Source organism: Orcinus orca, chromosome 8, assembly GCF_937001465.1.
Source record: "Orcinus orca chromosome 8, mOrcOrc1.1, whole genome shotgun sequence".
NCBI lineage: Eukaryota > Metazoa > Chordata > Mammalia > Artiodactyla > Delphinidae > Orcinus > Orcinus orca.
This window is the reverse complement of record NC_064566.1, coordinates 46,976,570-47,002,500: the sequence shown is the minus strand read 5'-3', so window position 1 is coordinate 47,002,500 and position 25,931 is coordinate 46,976,570. Positions and strand designations below refer to the sequence as shown.

At 50.3% G+C, this 25,931-nt stretch overlaps 1 protein-coding gene across 2 annotated transcripts in view; it reads right to left on the bottom strand.

The window, feature by feature from the left end:
• The window catches only part of LMO1 (LIM domain only 1), a 121,491-nt gene that overhangs the window by 57,005 nt on the left and 38,555 nt on the right, over positions 1-25,931 (bottom strand). Inside the window, exons 4-8 of one of the 2 annotated variants that reach the window (XM_049713982.1) lie at positions 24,435-24,516; positions 23,134-23,358; positions 12,769-12,968; positions 10,428-10,777; positions 747-899 (exon numbers count right to left, since the gene is read on the bottom strand). The gene's annotated coding sequence lies outside the window, so the exon portion shown is untranslated. The remainder of the gene's footprint in view (positions 1-746; positions 900-10,427; positions 10,778-12,768; positions 12,969-23,133; positions 23,359-24,434; positions 24,517-25,931) is intronic. The other variant, XM_033404571.2, reaches the window with a different exon arrangement.

The window sequence follows — 25,931 nt, the reverse complement described above, 5'->3', positions numbered from 1 at the left end:
TCACTCAGATACGATCCCCACCTGCTGTGAAGGAAGGAGGCACACGCTCAGGGCTCTCAGCTCTTTCTCTGAGCTGCGGGTTAAGGGCTGGGTGCTAATTGGGCCCCCGGAGAATCTGGAATGGTTCAGGTGGCTGGTGACAGATGGGAGCAGGGGTCTGGCATCCCACTGAGACACACAGGCCTTGGTTTGGGCGCTGGTTCTGGCTTTGCCACTAACTCACCCTGGGACACTGGGCAAGACTTTGTCCCTCTCTGGGCCTCAGCCTGCCTATCTCTTGAATGGGACTCAGTAAGCTCCAAGGCTGACTTTGACTGTGATCTGCCTTCCAGATGAGGAAACTGAGGAGCAGAGAGGTTCAGTGACTGGCCTGAAGTCGCACAGCAGCATTAGTCATAGAGCTGTTGGCCCCAGGCCCTTCACTCCCACCTTTCCGTCCCCCTGTACCCCTGTGTTCAAGCTCTGACTTAGAGAGCTGGTCTTCTCTTCTCATATCAAGACTTATTTCCCAATTAGGCTTCGAGCCCCTCAGGGCAGGAACCACAGCTGGTTCTTGTTTCTCCCAGTTCTTCAGGATTACGCAACCAACAGGTCCCAGATAAAGGCTTGGCGAATGAAAGAGCTGGGTTGCCCAAGGGAGATGGCAGCAAAGCCAAGATCCCAAGGTCTTACTGGTTCCCCCAGAGACTCCAGATGCTAGGATTTGAGTCATTCATTCACTCATCCAAACTACAGTTGCCAGTTACCTGGTATGTGCCAATTTCCACTAGAGTGCTGGGAATCCAGCAGTGACCAAGCCAGACAAGGTCCCTGCCCCTAGGAGCTTATGTTCCAGTGGGAAGTAGCAGATCAGCAAGGACCAAATCCAGACACAGAACAATTTGAGATCAGGACGAGACCTATGAAGGAAACAAAACAAAGAGGCAGACAGTGACTGGGGTGGAGCTGACTGAGATCAGGCGGTCAGGGTAGGCCTCTCTGAGGAGCTGAGACCTGCAGGACAAGAAGGAGAATCCCACTAGGCAGAGGGAAGAGAAAGTACAAAGGCTCTGAGGCTGGGAGGACCTCAGGGTGTATGAGGAAAAGAAAGAAGGCTGGAGGGGTGAAGGAGGCACGTGAGGGCACAGCTGGGCAAGGTGAGCCGGAGAAGTAGGCAGGGGCTAGATCACGCCCAGGGAAGGAGTTTGCATTTTACTTGAAGTGAGTTGGGCAGTCTCTGGGGGGTTTCGGTAAAGGATGAAAAGACATAATCGATGTTTCTAAAGGATCTCTCTAACTCTGCAACTTCTTGCTGTCGCTAGTAGAGAAGCCTCCGGAATCTGTGGTCCCTTGCCCAGGGGGAAGGAAGCCTTTGCTCCCAGGCAGCCAGAGGTTGTAGTGGCTGACAGAGGCAGGGCAACTCACCAGAGAACTGCACCTGAGGCTCTGGTCCAGAGGAGCGCTGCCGCATCCCACCCCCGCCCCCGAGATCCCATCAGCCTGCCCCCACCACCACCAAACGTCCCATGGGTGTTACAGAAAACTGTGCCTGCAAGATGTCTAGGCCCTCATCCCTTGATTATATTAACGCCAAAATGTATTAAAGAAGCATGGTAGAAATGCCATTCTAATTGTTTCGTACACACGCCACTGGGAGGGAACTGATTGGACACAGCTCACAGGCAGTATGTTAATACGCTATTTTCATATGATGATAGCTTTGCATAATCTTCCCTTCTCCCAGCTTTGCAGGGACCTGTTGTTAACCAAGCCCCAGGAGAGAGGGGGAAAGGCAATCTGACTTCAAGTCCACTCCCCGCCACATTAATTAGTCATGTGGCTGGGGAAAGGTGTGTGCACTCAGTACAAAGTAGACTTTATAATTTATACACCAGCTGTTTCCGTCCATTCTCTTCCCTGCCTGCCTCTAATGAAATCATGTTACCAGAGAACTGACTGGCGTGAATTGAGCCTTTAATCCCATTGACCCTGGCCTGGCTGGTGGGGCCCAGGGGAGGGGGTGGGGCCTTTCAGCGAGGGGCTGTGATGCGAAGACCCTGGCAGGCGTGACCCTCCCGCCGCCCCCCACCCCAGGCCTGCCAGCCCACACAATGGAGCGGCTTGGCACAGGAGGAGGTGCTGGGAGTGCGGCCCTGCCTGGCCGAGCAGCCCTCGCGGGGATCCCTGGAGGCCGGGATGGCTCACATTTATTGCCTCATCTTCTGAGATCCAGCGAAGCACAACATTCTCATCTAGGTTGTTCTTTTACTCAGAGAACAGGCCAGGCCAGACTGCACAACCAATGAGCTAAGGCTTGCTTTTCTGGCCATGGGGGTCGCTGGGAAAACAGAGACATGATTCCACGGAGAGAATGCTGCCCCAGCCCCCCAGCAGCAAACCGAAACTCTCCTGACCCAGGAAGCTGACTCGGAGCCCAGGGGCCCCTTCCTGGAGAGGAGGGGTAGAGGCAAGACAAGGGGACAGGCCCTAGCCCTGGTTCTGGCGTGTCCCAGAAAGGCAGTGATGAGAATGATGTGTCTCTTTCCCTGCCCCCGCCCCCCCCAAAAGAAACACAAGCAAGATCAGGCATCCGGAGCCACTCAAGCAAATGCCTGCAAAACAGAGCGCATTTGGCGAGCGCGAATAAACACGGCAATTAGCACCATGGCAGTCTCTTAAACAAACACATGGGACCAAGTCATGGGTGGGGGAGATGCATCTGTCAGAGGGGCCAGAGGCTACAAAGACGAGGCTTGAGGTGAGGGAAGTTGAAAAAGAATTGTCAGGCTAAGATGCTGGGGTGGGCAGATCTGAGTGTGGGACAAAGAAATGGGGTAAGGTGCTAGGATAGGGACTGGAGGGCTGCAGGAGCAGGAAATGCAGGGAGGCTGGTAAGGTGGGGTGGGATAAAGGTGGGGACAGTGTGGCCTCCTGGCTGCCATCTTCAATTTATTGGAAACCCTGATATCCTCATATGGATGTGAGGGCCTTCTGTCTGGGAAATCAGTGAGGTGAGACGTGGCATCCTCAGGCCTCATTTCCCATGAGAGCCTGAGTGAGCAACCTCTACCCAAGCCCAGGTACACTCCCAAGTCGACTGCCCATTGCTTGGCCTTGGCTGTCACCTTCTCCTCCATCTGGAATGGCAGCCTTCTCTTCTTCCCCCAGCTAAGTCCTAGACCCTTCAAGGCTCAGATCTGATGTCACCTCTGCCTTTCCTGATTCCCCAAGCTGGTCTGGCTGACCCCGACACAGCCTACATCTCTATCTTCCCCACTCCTTGATGGCAGCGGCCATCTCTGCATCCCTTGTAGCTAGCATGGGGCTGGACAAGGTGGCCCGGAATGGGTCTCCTCCTTTGGCTGGTCCTCAGTTTACTCATCTGTAAAATGGGTTTGGTGATCTCTTAGAGCCACTCTGTCTGCCCGAAAGCCCCAACTGGATCCTCTCAGGCCGAAAACCACACGCTCTGTCCTGATAAAAGGAGGGGAACTCTGTTGCGGGCATCCAAGCTCGTTTATTACCTCTGAAATAGCCAAAGTACTACTTTTGTTTAATGGCATGAAAAAAAACAAACTGCAAGCAGTCCTTTTTTAAATGAAAGTGTGGGGATCATCAGGGGAACCTATCGAGGGAGGGAAAATGAAGTTGTCTTTTTTTTTCAATGTAATTAAACTTGGTTTTCAAAAAATCTCCTGATCTGAAATGTGACTTACGCTAATTACTTCTGGTGGCTGCAACATTGATTTCAGTGTTAAAGCTAATGGACTTAATGGACGTTGCTTTCCCCTCAGACATGGCTTGGGGCTCCTTGCTGGAGGTCCTGTTTGTCTACCATGAGGGGCTTCTGCTGGACCCCCTGAATCCTCTGTCATCAGCTTCTGCTGCCTGAAGCCCTGCCCCTTCCTCTCTGTCCAGCCCTGGCTCTGGGCTTGAGGCCTCAGGGGAACAACTGTCCCCCTTTTCCTATAGGTGGGTGGGGATCAGGCACCTACTTTGTTCTCCCACAGTGCTAGTGCCCGGTGGGAACAGGGGGCACAGAGAAGGAAACGGCAGGTGGTCCCTATTCCTGGAGCGCTCATGGCCTAGAGGAAGCCTGATAGGAGCCAAGGCCGGGGGCTGGCAGGGCTGAGATTGGGAGCCTCAGGCTCTCTCGGCCCTGAGCCCTCTGAGACAGCCTGGTGGTGGTTCAAGGAGAAAAGAAGAGGGAGAAGCAGAGATGGGCCAAGAAGTTCAGAGCAGCCTTGCTCCCTGGAAGACGGGGTGCAGGAGCTGGCTAGGAAGGCAGAGTATTGGAGTGCGCAGGGCAGTGAGGTGGGCCTACGGGGCAGGAGAAGCAGGTTGGCATGGCCAGGCCACAGAGTTCTCCATGGGCAGCGGTGGATGGTAGGGGGTCTTGGAGGCCAGGAGGAGACTTTGGATGTGGTCTTCTGTCTTAGCCAGAATGAGACGGAGCCTTGGTGTGACAGTAAAACCTGACAGCTGGAGGACCCTCTCTCTCCGCCAGGAAGAACTGCTTCAGGATGCCCTGAGGGCAGGCTGGGCCAGCTGCCTCTGCTGGTTGGCCCCCTCCAGAGTGCCTCAAGTTCCCCCATTAAAATGTCATCTTAACTGGGAGTCTGGGGTGCTTTCCTGAAGGTCTGTTTTCACAGGAGAAGCCTTTGGGTTCTCCCTGACCAAAGGGTCACAAGGTCTAGGGCACAAAGTTATAGTCCTGAGTACACACGTGCCTCCTTCACAAATGGGACCTGCCTGTGCCTGGCAGAGGCCCCCGGGGGCAGGGGCACACTCCTTCCAACATGCAGCCGCTGAGGACACTGTGCACAGGCAGAGCTAGTCAGCGGGAAGCTGTACTGGCCAGAGAACTATTTCCTGAGGTGGAATGTGGGTAAGTCATGGCCCTGTGGCCACCAGGAGGCAGCCCTGAGTCACTGGCCAGAAACCGAACTCCTGGGAAGCTGAGGGGCCAGGCTGGAGTGGAGGGGCCTGATGGGGGCAGCACAAGGGGTCTTGAAGGGGCAGTGAGAGATGGAGCCGGCTAGGGTCAGGGTGGGAAGGGCCTTGATGACCAGGCCAAGAAGTCTGGACTGGATCCTGTCAGGGGACAGGGGGAGGGAAGGGCCTTCTTGATACGAACCCCCCGGGGGGGCAGAGGGGAACAGTGGGCTCCAGGAGGGAGAGTGAGAAGAAAGCCACTGCGGGAACCTCGTCAGCCACGAGGTAGGTTTGATCTCACCGCTCTGCCCTCTCCCTCAACTTCCCGTGCTCTGAGGCGGAGTATGAGGTACATTTCACCAAGGGTACCCCACAAGTTTCTCTCAAACCCTCCCAGTTCTCTGCATGTCCCACCCCTCACCCCAGGCCACCACCATCTCTCCCCTGGACTACAGCAAAGCCCCTCTCCCTACCTCTCCAGGCCCCGCATCCCACCTCCTCACACCAGCCTGGATGAGTTTTATGAATCCGAGATCTGACCTGTCTCTCCTCTTTGAAATTGCAGTAGCCAACACTCATGGAGCCCTTGCTACAAGCCAGGTACCCGCTTTATGCATTTTAGGTGAATTAACTATTTTAAACCTTGTAACAATCCTCTGAAGTTGACACTATTATGAATCCCCAGGGTTATATGCATGAAACTGAGGCCCAGAGAAGTTAAGTAATTTCCCTGAGGTTACCCAGCTAGTAGTGGCTAAGCCAAGATTTGAACCTAGACTACGTCCACTTCTGCCTTTGTGATCCCTTTGAGTCTGCTCTCAATGATGCAGTCAGTAAGCCCCTAATCATGTCTGAGTCCTTCAGTAACCTACAAGACCCTGTGCAACCTGGTTCTCCCTTCTTCTCTGCCCCCTTCACTCCCCCTTCCTCACCACACAGTGTCCTCGTGGCTATTCCTTGAACAGGCCAGACCTCAGGGCCCCTGCACTTCCTCTTCCTTCTGCCTGGAATGCTCTCTGTGTGTCTGCTTGCCTTGCTCCTCCACGGCTTTTATGTCTTGGCTCCAATATCACCTTCCCAGGAAGGACCCTGAACCCTCTACTTAAAATCGCAACTCTTCCCAATACTTCCTATTTCTCTCCCCTGCTTGCTTTTTCTACATAGCCCTTAGTGTTGCCTTCTGACATATTATACGATCTGGTTATTACAGTATTTGTTATCTTTCTCTTCCCACTAGGACGGAAACTTCATGAAGACAAGGATTGTTGTCTGTTTTATTCACTGCAGTATCCCTAGTACACAGAACAGTGCCTGGCACATGGTGGTCACAATAAATATTTCTGAACGAATGAAAGTATTCTCACAGCTCTGTACCTTTGTCCAGGTTGTTCCATCTCCTTGGAATGCCTTTTCCCCATGGTGCCCCCCAAATTCCTAAGTGCCCTCTCTGTGACCACCTCCAATTGCACTTCTGTCAGGAAGCCTTGAGCCAGGCTCCCCCAGATGCTCGCAGCCCAGGAATTTGGTCCTATATCACCCACTACACGCACCGTCTGTACTGTGTGGTATGATCCCTGCATTTGACTCATCGCAGGTGGGGATGGGGATACTCTGCCAGAGGACAGACTGGTGCCCGACTCATCACTTGCCGTCAGAAGCCAAGCTCCCCTGCTGCCCAGCAGATTCAGATGAGACAAACCCCATAGAGCAGAGGTACCCAGGGGAGAGGATTCATCAGCACCGCCCCCCACCCCTTTACTGCAACTTGTGGTTCCAGACGTGCCTTTGCAGTTCTCTGGGACTTTGCTCCTCTGGTTTCTCCTCTGATCCCTGGGACCTTTGACTCTTCACTCCAAGTCCAAATCTTCAAACTATTCTGTACCTCTCTCCAACCTGACCCTTACCTTCCCACCAATCTAGGTCCAACTCAGCTCTGGGCCCAGAGTCTAGGTTCACCATGTTCAGCTGTAGAAGCTGTACACTGCCCAATTTAAAGGGGGCATTCATATTGTAGTCTATGTAAATACCACTCCCTGGAGCTTGTGCAATGCCAAATAGCACAACCAGCCTAGCAGACCCGCTGGACCCCCACTCATAGTAACTCCTTGGGTAACATCTCCACTGACACAGCAGTCTTTGGGCCTTTCTGGGGGCCACGCCCTGTTCTACTCGTGTCAGACTTTACCCACTCTGCTGACCACAACCTAGCTGAATTGTCTGAAGAGAGAGGAAGGTTTGAGAAAGAAGGATGCTCTGGTTGGGAGTCTCCCTTCCCTCCTGTGGGAGAGGCTAAGCCTGCAGAGGGGAATGAGGAAACCCAGCTGAGAGCAGCAGCCTCCACGGACTGGGAGTTGAACCAGTAGCTAACCAGTTTCTGGGCCCTATAAACCTGATGGAGAGACAAGAAGATCCGGTGCGCAGGTTACTTTGGGGATCATTCCTGGGCCAGCAACAGTAACCATTGCAGTCACTCCCGTTTATGACTGTTAACCACACACCAGACAAGATGGAGGCTATCACGATGCCCGTTTTACAAACGAGCATATCAAGGCTATAGAGGTTTCGTGACTTAGGCCCAACTCGTAGTTAAGTGGCAGAGTTAGGATTTGAACCCAGGACCATCTAGCACCACGTCCTACATTCTCAGCCACCCTGCCCTCCCTCCTGTAGCGCCTGTGGCCGCTGAACACCTGGTTGAATATGCGTACACCCTCCACCCCCAGCACCCAGGTGCAGACGTGGATGGTAAACCGCGCCCAGTCCTGAGGTACTACCTGGGTAAAGCATGGCCAGTAGGTGGGTGGATTGGGTGGGGGCCATTTCCATGCACGTCTGAAGATCTGAGGAACAGGACATGGGAGGCTGGGCCTCTCTTCTCCTGACGGAAGCAAGCGCCTGAGTGGATTTCTAACTGAGCGGAAGTCAGGCTAAATCTGCTAGCTCCCAGGTGTTAGGTTGCTTCCCTTTTGGCTGGAAATTCGACTGTGGTTGATTTAAAATCCTGACACCTGTGTCCATCACCCCAGCCTCCACCATGATTACCGTCCCTTTAAAGTTCTAAATCCCTGTACTTGTGCAGTGTCCTTACCCTCTGATGGGCCGGACCTATGTGAGCAGGGAGATTGGGTTATTATGTAGAAGAGTTATAATAAGAAATATGACTGCAAAAGCCAAGTCAGTTGAAATTGGACTATAATTAAATGCTTAGAAAATTCTATGCTTGGCTCATTTTAAAATCAAGTGCTTCTTTGTAGCAATTTCCTTTCTTTAATTACAATTTCCTGTCTAGTTTGACATTTACAATGCAATCTTGGGGGACATGTTTGTGATTTATTATTCCTGCTCCTATCAGGATATCACTGTACAGAAATGAGTTTATAAAATAAGAGCTCAAATTATTATGGCCTTTGACCAATAAAGCAGGCTCATAATTTCAGGCCTGAGAGAAGATTACCATTTTTGACAACCCAAGGCAGAAATAGTGGAGAGGGGGAGGGCACAGTTTAGGAATTCACTCTATGTTCAAAAACATTGCATCGTCTCCTCGGGGAAGGCCAGCTTTGGAGGCAGAAGAACATATTAATAACGCTTCAAATATATACAAGCCTTCGCAGCTTTGAAGAACTTTTACTGTCGTTGATTCATATCATCCTAGAGTTAGACAGGCAGGCATCATTATGCCCACCTTACATAGGGGAGCATTGATGCTCAGAGAAGTTAAGTGACTTGCCCAAGGTCATAAAGCCTATAAGAGGGGTCTTAGAATCAGCATTGAGGTCCGACTTAGTGAGTCCTTTTCCCACAATATAATAGCTGACCTAAAGGCCTGAGAAGGGACCTGAGACACAGAAGATACCCTCAGTGTGCATCCAGGCAGAGAGTCCTTCTGCCCCAGTTTCAGGAGTTTTGACCAACCCCCAGAGCAGCACTGCCCATGACCCAAAGGAGGCCTCTGGGACTGTGGCCCCAGCTCATGAAAAAGGCGACATCATTTCCTTTTTTCTTTTTCCTTTCATCTCAGGGTTTTCCCTAGAAATTTGGGAGTACTTACTGGCCTGCATCATGTCTTTTTACCCTGGGCTGCAAAGTGAGACTTCCAAGCCCAGTGTATGAGGGTTTACCTTCATGGGCACATGTGGACTTTCAGTTGCTCAGCTACACGCTGCCCAGACATCTGCACTTGTTTGGGGGAGGGTGTTGTGTGAGCACCTGTGCACGTATGTGCTGAGTATAGTACATGTGCTGAGTATAGGAGGTATAAGGATGCTTGTACAGAGTGTGCCTTATTACCCAGGCCATTAGACATAATCTAAAGACCAGAAGGCCAATGTGGAGGCACAAAGGATGTGCATCAAAATCACGAAGGACTCAGTTTCAGTCCCTCTGGGAAGGCCTTGAAGAGAACGGGAAACACAGAGAGAAGCTGGGTCCCCTGGGGGTTGTCTGTGGACCCTTCATCCTTCTATTCCTTAGAACTTCCTGCAGTGAAGGCTCCCATCAGCCTGGTCCCCAGCGGGGGGTGGGGGGGTGACTTCTGACTAGGTCAAGAATGCCCACTGGCCCCTCTCTGAGCCTGGAGAGTCTCTGGGGAGTGAGCATCCCACTCCCTTCCAGAATGCCACCCGGCTCGGTGCCCTGATCAGGAAAGGGGCGACACCATCTTGGTGATGAGGACCACAGGAGGTGGGGCAGGCCTGGGAGTTGGTGATGAGTCTAGCTGTGGACACAGTGAGCTGGAGGCACAGGTGGGACATCCAAGGGGAGGTGTCCAGGCGGTTGCATGTGTGGGTCTGGAGCCTGGGGAGAAGTTCTGAGCTGGGCTTGTGGTTTTTGCCCTGCCCCATAACACCTCGCTGTGGTTTTCAGCCTCAGTGCCCCTCCCCAGCTTTGACTGTGGCTGTGCAGCCAGGATCGGGACAGATCAGCCTACCCCTAAGGTAGGCTGAGGCAGTCGAGCCGTGGCCATGGTGGCAGCGAACACCTGGTTGAAGTGGGGTTCGTGGAGCTGCTGGCCTGGGTTTGCTCATAAACAAGTCTTCTGGGCCAGGAGCAGGGGTTCCTGGGGCGCTCCCTCCTGCCCCTCTGTGGATCCCCTTCTTCCCCGTTGTCTCACTTGAAAGGAGTCATTATGGGAGGTAAATCCCCGTCTCTGGCTTTTGGCCTCAGATTAAGTCTGTCCAGAGACTCATCTGTTGCCTGTGAAAATCCCTTTATTACTTCAAAACAATTTTAAAGCAGAATATATTAAGATTTTCGAAGAAAGAGAAAGAATCATATCCCTACACCAGGATGCTCGTTATGAAAATCAAATGGACGGGCCAAGGCAATCCTCTTACACTGCCTCCCTCATGTCAAACTGGGAGATGGGGCAGGGGCTCGGGCCCACCCCTCTGAGTTCTGAGGAAACTTCTGACCCTTGTACAAAGTGCTGCTCTCCTGAAGGCCGTGGCAGGACTGGCATTGCCTGGGCCAATCTGCACTCGCTTCCCTCCCCAACGCATGTACACACTCACCTTCACACCAGCACACCCACAAGCATGTGTGCACGCGCTGGTCCCTCCCTGTCTGCAGTTACTTCTTTGAATCAGGGAGGAAGCCTGGAAGGCTATTTGATCTCTGCTGTTCAAAGGAGAAAATGAAAGCTCAGATGGGGGAAGTGACCCTTCCAAGGTCAAGCAGGACCAGATCTGAAGTCTTCTTCTTCCACAGGCAGGACTCTCTGCTTAGAACTTCCCAGACCTCCAAGCGTAGGTTTGCGGCTCCTCCCAGGTTCCTGACTCCGTGAGGAAGGCCAACCTGGGCCCAGGTGATCCTGGGTCCCTAGCTCCTCCCTTGTTGAGTCTGCGAGGCCTCCGGTCCTATCCTGCCCAAAGAGACAGAGAATTAGGCCAAGCTAATGCTGCTGCCCTAACCCCACCCCATCCCTCTCCTGAACCGGCCCCTTCAAGCCCCAGCACCAAACTGGGACAAAGGCCTGTACAGGAGGAGATGGTTTCCAGAACCCATGGAAATCCATCCACCCGTGCATCCGTCCTTCCATCCACCCAACAAGTTCAGCTACACCGCAGCTGCAGCAGAGAGTAAGGCAGCCACAGTTCTGCCCTCAAGCTGCTCGCAGATCCGTGAGAGGACAGGAAAATAGACATTGCAACCCAGCGTGTTAAGCATTGTGACCGGAAAAGTACAGGGAGCTGCGGGGTGGGGGTGGGGGGGCAGAGGCACAGGCATGTCACTTATCCAGCCTCCTGAGCCATGACAGATGGAAGAGCTAGCCACACGTTCCCAGGGAGGAGGGAGGTTGGACAGTGTATGACCAAGTTCTTTCCAGATGTTTTTTGGGAGCAAAGGTAGGGGGTGGGGGTGGGGACTGGGGCCCAGGACTGCCTCTGTGGAGTGCCACGGAGTTACTAGGAAGCCCTTGCCTGGCCTCACCCAGAGTCTACCGACGCCGATTCCACAGAACATCCGCTGTAATTCCTCCATTGCACATTCATCAGTAGGGGGCCCTTCTCTAAGAACCGCTTAAATACAACTAACACTTCAAAGATGCCTGCCACACCTTATACTAAATGCTTTAGGGATATCATCTCCCTTGGAGGTAACGGAGCAGGTGCAAATTGCTCTGCGATGCTCAGGATACAAGCAACGGAACTTTATCTTATTTTTCTAACACAAATTAAATCTGGTGCCGGCCCAAGCTCACCAATGTTCGTGAGAGATCCAATGCCAGTCATTTGTAGTGTGCTTTCTCTTCCTCTTCTTTTTTTTTTTTTTTGGACGCGGGCCTCTCACTGTTGTGGCCTCTCCCGTTGCGGAGCACAGGCTCTGGATGCGCAGGCTCAGCGGCCATGGCTCCTCCTGTCTGAGGCTCATAAGTTGGCCTAGTGTTCTGGGATCCCCTTTGGTCACCCAAGGTCTTGGTTGTCAACAAGCCCAGCACTGTGTGTCCTTCTCACTGGCCACTGGGAAGGGTCCGGCAGCCTGCTGTCCCTTCACTCTCCTACCAAAGCCCTGCCAGTTCCTTGATCGCCTGCAGGCGGACCCAGCTCTGTGACAATTCAGAAATTGTGCATTCACTGGGAAGATTAGGCCTGATTAAGAAATTCATGCTAACGAACTGTGCTTAATTGGATTTGGGGAAGGACACAAAATGGGCTGCTTGACATTCCAGGGTCCTCAGCACAGTCCTGGGGCCTCCCTGGTTCCTCCCGGCAAGGCTGACCATATCAGCCGCCCTTCTCCCCGAGTGCCACAGCCTTCAGCCTCTTAGCCTAGTAACCGGGAAGTTATCTGCCTAATCAGACTAATTAGCACTGGGGACACAAAGTCATAATCTACAAAGAATGCAAATGCCAGTTTTACAAAATGAAAACGCCATATGTGCAGTAATTAGCAAACCACGGGCACATTTTATAAATCATATTTATTAGTTTGTAAACAAATCAAGCTCTAAATGCAATGAAAGATGCCATTAACTGTGACTGCAGCAGTGGCAGTGCTGAGCAGGCCTCAATGTGGGGGACTGGGGGTACAGAGTAGAAACTGACCCAGGGCCCCTGCCTGGGAACCCACCAACCTCCCTCTAATCTCCCTTCCAGCCCAGCAGCCTTGGTGTGGGAGGCAGGGGTCTGTGCCCTGGCTAGCCAAGATCCATGGACCACCTGTCTTCCTACCAAAGCCCCCTGGTGGGCTGCCCACCTGCCCAGTATCCCGTGACCCTGGGCTGGTTACTCAGACTAGGGCTTAAACAAATGATTGTTCCCACCATGACAACAGACGGCAGAGCCCCAGCTCAGCACCAGAGCCCTCTTCCCTTGATTTTGGAACCATAGGCCTCTGTGTCTACTTACATACCTCTGGGGCTTGAGGAAAAGTAGAGAAAACGTCTCAGCTGAAGGAACTTCATACACTGACCAAGCTGGCCGCATGCCTCTCAGCTTCTGCTGTCCTTGGAGAAGAGCTTGAGGGAAGGAGGATTTTCCCAGGTTGGTCCTCTCCTGGGTTGTACTAATGTGTTCTCCTGTTCATCCAGCTGAGGTCCTGCCTATCTGGAACTCAAAGGGTTGAAATAGAAATATAAGGGTAAGTTTAAGCTTCCCGGGTACTCCAGATCATGAGAAAGGGTCCCAGTGTGGATTGTGGTAGCCATGATTTTGTTCTGGTCAGTGTATCATCCCATCTCCCTTCCTTGGTGAACTGTTCCTTCTTGCTTTGGGGAAAAAAACCTCCTTCTGCCCCATATGACTATGATAAGGCTTTCAGTCCAGGTGTCCGGCACCACCTCCACCACAAGGTAGGCATGTGATCTAAGTTACTGCACTGCATGCCCTGTACCCAGTGACACAAGTTGGACCCATCACTCTCTTTATCCAGATTTTCTGAATAGAGAGAGAGGGATTGTCAACTTCAGAATTACATAGGTGGTTCACACTTTAATGGTCTGATCTGGTCTATACAAGGAGCAATGACAATCGATTATATAAAGAGAAAACCAAAAGTTCATAGGCAGTTTCAAAAATAAGATTAACAACTCCATGAACCAGAACTGGAATAGAAACCCTGTGTGTGTGTATATGTGTGTATATATATATATATATATATATATATATATATATATATATATATATATTAGATTGCATGTAGAAAGATAGGATAGATATCTAATGCATATATATATTATGCAATTGAGAAACATGGAATTAGATTGAAGAGCTCTAACATGCATCTAATAAAGGTTATCTAATAAGAGAATGAAAGAAATAGTAGAGAAGCAATATTTAAAAAGATAATTGTCAAAAATTTTCCAAAATTGAAGAAAGATATGAGTTTTCAGATTAAAAAATCTACCCAGTGTACTGAGTTGGAAAAATAAAATAGATCCACATTCAGACACATCATGTGCAACTTCAGAACATCAAGGTAAAAAGATCATTTTAAAAGCTATCAGAAGAAAGAAACAGATCATTACAAAAATCAGATTAGATCAACAGCAGGTTCGTCTTCAGTGACCCATGAGAGAAGAAAATGAAATAATATCTTCACGATACTGGAGAAAAAATGACAATCAATCTAGAATTTTATACCCTGTTAATCTATTATCTAAAAGTGCAGGCAGAATAAACCCCCTTATAGACACGCAAAGACTAAGCTACTATGCCCCTACAACTCCTCACTGAAATACAGATGTCCCTTGAGTAAGAAGAGAAGTAAACATGAAGGTAAAGCAAATGGGGTGCAAGGGACCATGGATGACCACAGGAAGTGATTAAAACATGTTGGTAAATTCAATCAAGTGTTGACTATAAAAAATAACAATAGCCATATTTTGTATATTTTTCAAAGGTTAAACTAAACCCCTAAACAAAGATAATGAAAAGGATGGGCATGTTCAATATAGCATTACATGGGGGAAAAAAAAGGGGAAATCTCTAGGACCAGCAAAAGAGTGTATTTATTGCTAGGATGGTAAGCAGGAAGTGATACTGTAGTGTCCTTTGGTGGTGGTGGTAGTGGCATTTTAACACCCAAGTAGGGACAGGAGATTTAGCCTCCTGCCCATGAAAAGCCACAGAAACAGAATTAAGACCCCTTGCATACAGCTGAGGGCACTGAAAGTCTGCCATCTATATGAAGATGGAACTAGAGAAACTAAACTCACAAGTGTAGCAAGCAACAAGAAAACGTATTGTGTGTCTGGGGCAGTGGGTGGGAGAGAAAAAAAGACCACAAGAAGTTGCAGCCCTGGGAATGGGCCAGAAGCAGGTATGAAGTCCAAATGTACACTACCTGGGGGCCTAGGGTCCACAAGCTGAGAGAATAAGATGGGTCTAGGGAACTGGCAACGAGAAGCATGAAGCTGGTCGGCAAGGAATATTATGACAAATATGGCGCTTGAGACTCCATTAGAAGCACAACCCCTGCTAAAGCTCAGAGAAACAAAAGCTCAACGAAAAGTTACCAACCACATGAGGAAAGGAGGCACCATGAGGGAGTATCAGGAGAAATCAGATGGTTCAAAGATTCCCAATCGTTCCAGAAGAAGAGAGTAGAAAGAATGGAGGCGGGCATCCTAGAAGAGAAAATGCCTAAGAATTTTCCACCATTGAAGAAAGAGCTGAGTCCTCAAATTGATTCAATACCTTAAATCCTGAGGACAAATAAAAAAAATCCACATCTAGACGCATTATGGGGAAACTTCAAAACATTAAATAACAGAGAAAAACAACGAGAGACAGCAGAATTCCTAAAAAAGAACAACAGTTGGGCTGGCAGCAGACTTCTCAGAAGCCCAATTAATTCCAGAAGACCGTGGAATAACATCTTCAGAGCACTACAGAAAAATAACTGGCAACTTATAATTTATTTGGAGTAAAGGCAAAGTAAAAGATATTAGAAAAAGTCAGAGAGTGTTTACAACGCACAATTCTCTCTGAACTAACAACTAAGGGGTGTAACTTAGAAGAAAATTGAGACCAAGAGGAAGGAACAATGAGCAAATAAATTAGAAAGCATGTTTGGTTAATTTAAATAAGCATTGACTACAGAAAATGACGACTAATCTTTAGAATGTGTTAAAAAACAAGGTAGAACTAATATATTTTATAACAATAGCAAGAAGATGGGAGTGGGGATTGGAGTTAAAACATTTACAGATCTTTGTATTGTTGGAGGCAAATAAAGATATTGACTAAATTTAGACTTTTTAAAAAGATATAACAACCAAATCAGTAGAGAGAAGAAAACAGGTAATAAAAAGAACTCAGGGGCTTCCCTGGTGGCGCAGTGGTTGAGAGTCCACCTGCCGATGCAGGGGACACAGGTTCGTGCCCCGGTCCGGGAGGATCCCACATGCCGCGGAGCGGCTGGGCCCGTGAGCCTCTGGCCGCTGAGCCTGCGCGTCTGGAGCCTGTGCTCCGCAACGGGAGAGGCCACAGCAGTGAGAGGCCCACGTACCGCCAAAAAAAAAAAAAGAAAAAAGAAAAATACATGGTAAAAAATTTTAAAGATGGTATAAAATAGTCCAAGTTTATCAGTAATCACAACAAATTTAAATGAATTAAACCCACTTATTCTGAGATATTCTCAGGTAAGATTTTAAAAATCTAGTCATAAGTTGTTTATAAGAGACATAATAACTAAAATATAATTTTGCAGAATGCTTGATAGTAAAAGGATAGAAGAATATATTGTAAATACTAACCAAAAGAAAGGAGACATGTTAATAGCAAGTAAAAGAGCTTTTAAGACAAAAAAGTTTTGAGATTTAAAGGAGGTGAATATTTACTGACAAGAGGAAAAATTCAGTAGAAATCTATATTGATGCTGTACCTGGTTGCTATTAATAACATAACCTTAAAGTGACAGAATTACGAGGAAAAATTGACAGTATATTAAGCAAAATTACATAGCAGAAATTGACAGAATTGTGGGAGAAACTGACAGACTTACAATCATAATGGGAAATTTTAACATTGCTTTTTCAGAAACTGATGGAACAGAAAAAATTAGTAAAAACATAAGCAGTTGAATACATATGATTGAACTACACAATTAACATTTGTTTAATAACATTAAACATTTGTTTAACATTTGTTTAAACCCCTGTGTCCAATAATTAAGGACTACACTTTATTTCAAGTATACATGGAACATTAACAAAATTGACTATATAATAGGCCACAAAGGATGTCTTAACAGACACTAAATATTTGATATAATTAATGGCACATTCTATGACTCCAGTGCAATAAAATTAGAAAACAATAAAAAAGATCTAAAAAATCTCATTCATTTTCTTCCTGTAGTGAACTACACTATGTGTGTAAAAGTGTATACATATGATATATAGAATTCAAGGAAATATAATAAAATGAATATCTGTGCAACCATCACTCAGATTTAAAAATATTATTTTTCCAGACTCTTTCTCTCCAGCTGCATTCCCTTCCTTCTTCCCAGGGATAACCACCATCCTGACTTTTAGGATAATAATTTTCTTGTTTTTTCTTACTGTTTTACTACTTATGTATGCATCCTTAAATAATATTGATTAGGGACTTCCCTGGTGGTCCAGTGGTTAAGACTTCACCTTCCAATGCAGGGGGTGTGGGTTTGATCCCTGGTCAGGGAACTAAGATCCCACATGCCTTGCGGCCAAAAAACCAAAACATAAAGCAGAAGCAACATTGTAACAAATTCAATAAAGACTTTAAAAATGGTCCACATCAAAAAAATCTTTAAAAAAAATATTGATTAGTTGTCTGGTTTTTATCTTTATACTAATTGAATCATACTGCCTACACTCTGCCTGGTGTCTATAACCATGTGCTGGGCAAAGGGATTATAGAGATGGCTTAGACATGGATCCTGCCATCAACGTGATCGCATCTGGTTGTGGGAATGGGTAATTATGACACAGTATGAAGTAAGATACGGAAGCACACAGAAGGGGTATTATCATAATCAGAATGGGAAAAAGAGAGACTTCTTGGAGCTGTTGACATTTGAGATGAGTCTCAAAATGAGTTGTCTTATTTTCCAAGACAAGGGGGGTGATAATTACTGACAGTTTTGAACACATAGTGTAAAGCGATTTTTGTAAAGTTTGTAAATTTTGTAAAGTTTACAAAGTTTACAAAGTTTGTAAAGCAAACTAAGCCATCGTCTTAGTCAAGATTCAAACTAGGCCAAAAAAAAATTGTTTTTAACTTACATAATTGAAAAGTCATGTGCAGTGGGTTCAGGCATGGCTGGATCCAGGAGCTTAACTGATTTCCAGGTTCTGATTCTCTCTATATCACTCAAATAGGCTTTCTTTATGTAATAGATCAGACAGTCCTCAAAAGCTCTAGACTCACTTACTTTCAGCATAACATTATTAGTAGGAAGTATTTTCTTTCATAAGTTTCAGCCATGGTTCCCAGGGAGCATCCTAATAGGCCCTGCTTGGATCAAGTTCACTTCCTGCATTAATCACTGGGCCTACAAGGATGGGGTATTGTTATCGTCCTAGATCACAGACCTAGATCGCCTACCCATCTTCATTCAAACCACATAGAACTGGTTCGGGTCTCAGAAGTGAGAAGAAATCTTAAGAAAGCAAAACCAACCAGAGTTCACGCCAAGTATGAGAAACGACAAGCTATTTGGTATGACTGGAGGGTGTGACGAAGAGGGACGTACTGGGGGAGATGCAGAATATGTGAACTATCAAGTTTTACTTTATCCTGAACACGATGGGAACTTTACAGTGATTGAAGGGATTGAAGCAGAGGGTGAGGAGTTCAAATGTTCATTTTGAAAGATCCCCCTGGGACCTGTGGGAGGGAGGGACTGAGAGCAAGGACTGTTATAATAATTCTGGTGAGGAGCCTGAAATGAGGTAGAGGAAAAGGAAACCTTGTGGGGCAGAGGGCAGAGAGTGATCAGATAGTAAACTAACAAAGAAGTAGAAACTGTAGGATGGGGTAGGAAAGGATGGGAAGACAAAGAAGAGAGAGGAGTCGAGGTGACAGCCATGTTTCTCATCTGGGTACCAGGTGTCTGTGTCGGGGTGCTCATCACCCAGATGGGAAGCACGAGTGTGATCAGCCCAGTATTTTAAATGATGGCTGTATTTAAATAAGCTCCTGTCTCCAACTTCTTCAAGCCTAGTGCTGGGTACACACTAGTTTCCTGAGAAACCTTTATGGGTAGACAAATTGGAAGTTGCATTGAAATGTAGGTGTTCACTGTGGCTTGTGCTTCAAGCTGTAGGTCTGCTTCAGGTCCCGTTGCCAAGTGCTTGAGAGCCCCATTGAGGAGGACTGGGGCTGAGCCAGCATGTGTGTCTGTGGGAGATGACCTTCCTTCCCACTGACAGCCCCATCCCGGACAGCCAGACCTCCAAGCCCATGCCTCCTGCTGGCGGGATCAGGGTAGGCTGCTCCGCCCCTGCTGCTTAACCTGGTGTGGGGAATGTCCCGACCCTAACCTGCTCCTCCTCTAGCTCCACCCTTCCCACCTCTGCCAAGCCTTTCAGAGGAAATCCTGGAGAGGCTGGAGTGACAGAAGTCATGTCCTAAGCCCAGCCAGAGAGGGTGTTTCAAGGAGGGACCTGGCCACAGACAGGTGCTCTACCCCACCATGGACGGGGCTCTGTGAGGCCCTCCCTCCATTCACATCCACAAGGCGCTACAAGGCAGACACTAGCACTGTCCCCAACGTACAGATGAGGAAACTGGAGGCCAGAGAGGCAATCGGGGTTGCCCGAGGCCCCTAGTTTGTAAGTGGGGGATCAAAGTGCAGGTCCAATCAGAATCTTGGGTGCTTCCGCCTACTCCTGCTGTCAGGAGGCAGGCAGCCTGGAGTGGTAGAGGCCGGGGTCTCTTGGGAGAAGAGGCTGAGCTCAGATTTTCCCGGGATCCAGGAGGAGTAGACCAGAAGCCCAGCTCTGCAGTGAGCATGTGGCCCCTCCCTCTTGGGCCTGGGTTCCTAGAGGTCCACGCAGAGGATGGTGACAGGCAGAAGGCTGGTAGCAGAGGAGGTGGCTGGGGGTGGGTTAACGCTGCTACCTTATGAAGGACATTTTTCAATTGAGCCAGTAACTGGAGGCTCTGAGAGTGTGTTCTATCTCAGCAGCTCTACAGTCGGAGGATATGAACTGGCTGTGAGAAAGCCATCAGGGGCTGGCTATTCCCAAACTCTTGGAAGGCACAGAGTTAGATTTAATAAAAGGGGAAAATGGAACATTTTCATTAGCACCAAATTTTCCATTTAATTTGGACTTCTGCAAAATAAGTGGCCTAATTACTGCCATCATTTGAGCGTCTCAGTAAGTTTTTCCTCTAAGAAGTTGCAGGTTCCGCATGGGCTCCATTCTCCAGGGCTTATTCTTGTACCACTGCCCCTCCCACCCCACCCCTGGAAGCAGGAAGGTCTCAGAGGCCTGAGGGGGGGCGGGGCAAGCCCCTGGAGGGGAGCACAAAGCTTTGGGTTCACCTGAGCTCACAGGGCCCTCCTCTGCCACCAGCTCCAGCAGCCAGTGGGAAAGCTGCCATTCTGGGGTCTGCGGACCCCCAACACTGGCCTAGACTGTGTCTGAGCCCTGACTGGAGTCTTGCCTGGGTGTCACCTCAGGCCTGGGAGTTTGCAGAGCTGCAGTGAGCTGACAGTATCTTCTCCCCCGTGGTCTAGCTTTTGCCTTTTTTGCTGCTCACCCCAGGCCTCCGTCCTTGGCCTATAAAGATGACTGCAGCCCAGCAGTCTCAGCCCACTTAACACTGACCCTGCCCATCATGGGGAGGTCAAGGAAGAGGAGGTAGCCTCAGTCCTGGGTCTCACAGCTCTGGTCGAGGACCCTTGAAGGCCCTCGCTATCCCCACCCCGTATCAAGCCTGGATGCCGAGGGCTGGAGCCACTCCTTCAGCTCCTTTCACCCCTCCCCCAACCCTCCCCCCAACAGGCCTTCGGCTTTTGCTTTTTTCTCTTCCCTCTGCGCTTGAAGAGAATCAGGGATTAAAGAAACGGAGCAAGAAATTGCCACGAACTAGCCTAGCAGAAGATCAGATAGAGTGATGGGGGGAAAGGACCCTCCCCTCCAAAGCAGCCTGGAACATCCAGGCCGAGGGGGGCCCCCCGAGAGAGGCAAGGTAAACCAGTGGGCAGGGTCTGGTCCTGGGTGTGCCCAGTGCCAGAGACCAGGGTACTTCCCTACCATCGCCAATTCCTCTTCTCTCCCAGAGAACCAGTCCCATTACCAGTCTCATTGCAGGGCCTCTGTCCTAAGCACAGCTCTTCAAAGCTCCCCTTCCTGCCCAGGAAACCAAAGCCCACTCTGGCCCCTCTCCAAACCGAACCCAGCGGCCCCAAAACCTCTGAGGGCTCCCGCTCCTCATTTCCAGTGTCCAGGCCCGTGTCACCTCAGCACCCCAGTTCTGGCCCTCCCCTTCCAAGGGAGAGAGAGAGAGGCCACCCCAAGCCCCTTGTGGAAGAGCAGCTAGAGGCTGGTGGGGACACACCAAAAGCCACATCATAACTGGGATGTTGGCAGAACAAGGTGAGATGTTTCCTGGGGAGCTGCGGGTTCCCTTCAGACCCACAGCCCTTCCTACGGCGTGGGGGAGGGTCTTCTTATATTGGCAGTTCTTAAGCTAGACCCTTAGTAGGGGTGAGGGAGGACACAGAGGGGAGTCCCTATTCTCTACTGAGAACACTTTCTGTGGTTCCTACTCTCATGGAGCTCGCAGGCCAGTGGAAAGAGGTAGGTGATATTTCCCCCGTTTACCATACATGAAGAGACTGGCCGATGTGTCCTGTCACCCAGCTGGGGCGTGGTAGAGTTGGGACTCCAACTGAAGGCCTTAAGGGCAAAGCCTATGTTTACTTGGTTGTTACCACTCAAAATTTAAATTTACACATAGCAAAGCGTGCAAGTGCAGCTCAATGGGTTTTCACATACGTGTGCACCGTGTAACCGTCACGCGATTCAAGGTCTAGATTCCAGCATCCCAGAAGGCGCCTTCGTGCCCCCTTCCAGTCAGTACACTCCCACAAGCGTCACCTCTATTCTGCATATCTTGGCACGTTTCTGTGAGCCAGAGGATCGACTGGCCCAGCAGGGCTCCCCGCTGGTGCCTAGGACTCAGCTGTTGCTGGAAGGGTGGCATGACCCAGCCCCCGACTGACACACAGGAGGAAACCCTGGCACTCTGGGGAGTGAAGAGAATTAATGATGTCAGGACGACAAGTATTAACAGGGACTGTCCCAGTCTCTCTCTTTACCCAGCCCTGCTGCCTCTCGGCCCTCAGGGAGAGCCCAGAGGCGCTGAGACAAGGTTTCTGGTGGAGGCTGTGGAGGCCCTCACCTGTAGTAGGACCAGACCTGGCCCACCAACCCCTTCTGGGGGTCCACCAGCCTTGGGACTCAGCAAGAAGGGTGGTGGGGGTAGGTGCGGAGCCAAGACACCCCGGAGGCCTGGGAGAGGCTTCCTTTGCCTCTGGTGGCAGCCTGCTCACCTAGCTCTGCCGGGCCCAGGCTACCCTTTCCTTGAGGGTGGACCTCAGAGGTGGCTGGCAGGGACTGTGTCTGCCATCCACAGGATGGAGACGGTCAGGAGGCAAGTTTCCCCCAAGAGGCCTTCTGGTGCCCCAGGGCTCCCCAGACCCACGACCACTCCACCCACCCAGCATCCACTGGCCAGGAAGGGACTGCCCAGGCAGATCCTCCTTGACCCCAGCCTGCCTCTTTATCTTTGAGCCAGGCCGGCCAGTGCAGTGTTAAAGCCGCTGGAGTGTCCAAGGAGACATAAAGAAAGTTTAGAGACTTTTAATCTGCCAGCACGGCCACTCCTGCCGGCCGGCCGGCAGGTTGAGCGTTTATGGAGAAGGGCAGCTGCAATAAAGGCTTATTGTTCCTCCCCTGAGCCACCGCTTGGTGACTCCTTTCTTAAGTGAGACAAAGGGAACCCAAGGCCCACTGGCCTCCCCAGGCTTGGGGGGCTGTACCCACAGTTAGCAAGCATTCCCCACAGCCACCCCAGAGCCAGGTCTGGCGCGGAGGGCCCAACTCTGGCTCCATTTGGACTGCACTCACGAGAGAGGGCAAGCCGGGAGTGCTGACCATGGGATCCACACTCCACTGGGGACTCCAGGGGACGCTAGAGCTCTGGGAGCCGGGACTCTGACAAGGAGGGGCCCCGAAGTCCCCCTGCAGGGGAGCTGCACAGCCAACAGAGGAGCAGCTAATGGGACGCTGGGGACAAGCCTCATTTTCAAAGTCCTCCTGGGGGTAGGGGTGTTCCAGGAAAGGTTTCCACCGCCAGAGAGGCCACCACAGGAGGGAGTGAGCTCCCCACTGCAGGAGGTGTGTAAGCCGAGGCCAGAAGCCCACCTGCCAGGAGGGTGCCCAGAATGAAGGCTGAATTCTGCACAACGAGCTCACTTCCAATGCCCAAAAGCCCAGACTCAGGATCCCCAAGCGAGCCCTCTTGGCCAGGCAGGAATGGGGGGAGCAGAGGGGTGTGCTGACATTTCTAGAGATACTCTGAACCTGAGGCCATCACCTGGTGCTGCACACACTTGGGAGCCAGGTATCCCATACCCTTGGGGAATGGAGACTGAAACGTGGCACCATGTCCCAGAGCACCCTTCGCTCGAAGCAGCTGCTATCATAGCCCACAGGCAGCACTGCCCAGGCATCCAGAAGGGAGCCTGAATGGTTTCTGTCCTGCTTGCCCTCACCTGCCATGATGCCTGAGATCCGTGGGCACTCCGGTAGATAGTGATGATGGGAACATCCTTTCTTGCTGTCCATCGCCCCCTCTGGAGACTCGCCTTGCTTCACTGCCCAAAACGTTAATGCCTTTGGAGACGTGCAGACAGTAAGTTGCTTAAACAGTAGCATTTCAGACCACGATGCTGCTGGCAGGGGGTAGGGCCAGCACGTACAGTTGTGTAGGTTGTTCACTGCACAAGGGTAAAGGGAGAAAATGAGGGCTGGAATCCAGACTTTGCTCTGCTCACTAACCTGTGGGCCCTGCTTGGCCCACCCTTGCCTGGAGGAAAGGGAACCTTTCCTAATTTTAAGATACACAGAGACCCTGTAAGGGCTAGTGGAGACCCTGAATGTGTAGTCACCTGGTTCTTGAGGACTGGCCTTTCCTCACCAGGGCACTCGGACCAAGGGTCACATTTCTGAGGCTTCTGTGACAGCCACAGGCTCAGCTCTAGTGCATCATGGGTGCATCCCCAGCACATGGGGCCTTTCCTGCATGCTGGGGTTGGCAGCAAGAACTGGTGCCTGTAACTTTCATGTCTGCACACGAGGCCTCAGCCCCAGTGACCTCGGGAGCTGCCACCTCAGGCCTCCCACCTCCCAATGCCACTTGTCCTTGGATAACTGGATTGGGGAAAGGGAATATTATTTACCAGTCGCTTAGACCTATTCCTCTCAGCCCGCCCCCATTCTCTGCCTTGCCAAAGAATGAAGATTGGGGATGAAATGAATTCGATAATAACCAATAAGGACCCCCAGAGAAAATAAAGCAGCTTTTATTAAACTTCTTCCAAGACCTTTTGTGTTGAGCCTCTGCAGGCTCTCTGGGTGCAGCCTTCGCAGGATTGGCTCTGTTCCTGCGGGCGAGGGGAGCCCCAAACCTGGCTCTCGTGGTCCCTCCTGCAAATGTCCAGCAATAACTCGGGCTCAGATCCCTCCCATGGCTGCCCTGAGTTGACTCCTATTTGAAAGGCAGTTAGAGCCACAGAAAAGACCCCGGCCGTGCATTGCGAGGCTCTGAGGTTCTGGTGGAGTGGTCTTCCTCGGCCAGGCCAGGGCCCTGGGCAGCTGGTACCGACGGGTCCCAGCTCCAGAGGCAACCGAGTTGAGGCTTGGGACCCGCTACCATTCATCCCCGGAGTCATCTCTCCAGGTTGAGTATGGCACGATTTAATGCTCCCATTCCTCCATTCCTGCTCTGCATGACAAATTGTTTTAATAAACATAAACCGGGTAATAATAAAGTCATAATAAGCCCGCGACTCACCTTATATCACTGCAGTTAAATCCTCCCATAAGCCGGTGCTGGTTACAATGACAATTACGGCCGGGCCAATCCACAGGCAGGCCTGCGTGCGGACAGATTTAATATCGTTTGTAAATATGATTAGTGGGCTGTCATGTTATTGCAGGCTGCTATTTACATTTCTCTCCGGGGTTATACACTCCGCCAAATCAACATTAAGTAGTGGGCCTCTCTTTCCTCCTTAAATCATACATTCCCTCTGCCTGCGCCAATCCCGCTTAATGAAGAAAGGGAACCTGACGGCGGGAGCCGGGCAGGATGGAGCCTCGCCTCGGCATTCTTCCGAAGACAGATGGGCACGGGGAGCCCCGAGAAAGCTCCGCCCGGAAACTCCAGTGGGTGGATGGGCCGTGCTCGCCACGGCCCCCTCCCCTCTCACCGGCAGCCCCTGCCCCTCTCCCTGCCTGCTCGCTTATGAAAAATGTTCACATAATGAATGGTTGTTGTTTACAGAAGTAATTTCATGCTACATTTCCATTATTGCCTGGATTTGTTTGGCTTGGCACACTAGCCCATTGCCTACGATGAACTTTTAAGGAAATATTGCTCGTGCTTCCTGCTCTGCCGTTCCGCTTCTAATGGAAGCCGCTTGCATTTGAGACATATCGTGACACTTCATAACTGTGTGCAAATAAGCATTCTTAAAGTGCTTGGCTCAATTAATCATTGTTGCGAAGGCCGGTCTGCTCCTGGTGCGCCAGAATCCACCCGACTGGGGCGCAAGTTTGGAGGCGAAAAATCTAAAACCGGGAGGGCGCAGGGGATGGGGAGGGCCAGGAGCCACAGCTGTGCTTTCCAGATCATCCTGTGTCACTGGAGACAACACAGGTGGGTTCCTCTCTGTCCCCAACATAGTTTAGGGCGGCCCTCTCGGCCAGAGAGGGGAGAAAGGTGAGGGTGGGGAGCCGCTTGGGAAGAATAAACCTCGAATATCATACGCCTCTGATGCCTTCTCTAAGACGGCATTCTAGACAGGATTTCATCTACTTGAGATGCCTAAGGTCACCGTTATGTTTGAAAGTGGAATATCTAGATGCACTCAGAGGCTCTGAAGGCTGTTAGTCCTTGCGCAGAATGCCCCAGCGCCATGGTTTCTGAGCCCTGTGTGTACGGTGTGGATGTGTACGGTGTGGATGTGTACGGTGTGGATGTGTACGGTGTGTGTAGCCGCCAGGGTGTCTGTCCCTAGCATCTTCACTTCTTGTGCTACTCCTAATCTTTGGTGAGCTTGGAGACCAGGAAATCAACTTTGCAGCATGAAGACTAGAAAACCAAACTTTATACATTATTTGTAAAAGAAGAGGAAATAGATTTGGCTGACAGCGTGGAGACTCTCCTCAAAGTAAGAGTCAGGACATGTGTTTTATTCAGAGCTCTTTGTTTCCTTCCCGATTCTCAGCTGAGTTGGAGCTGAGAAAGGGCCTGGATGGAGGCTAGGAGGAGCTCTATCCTTACACT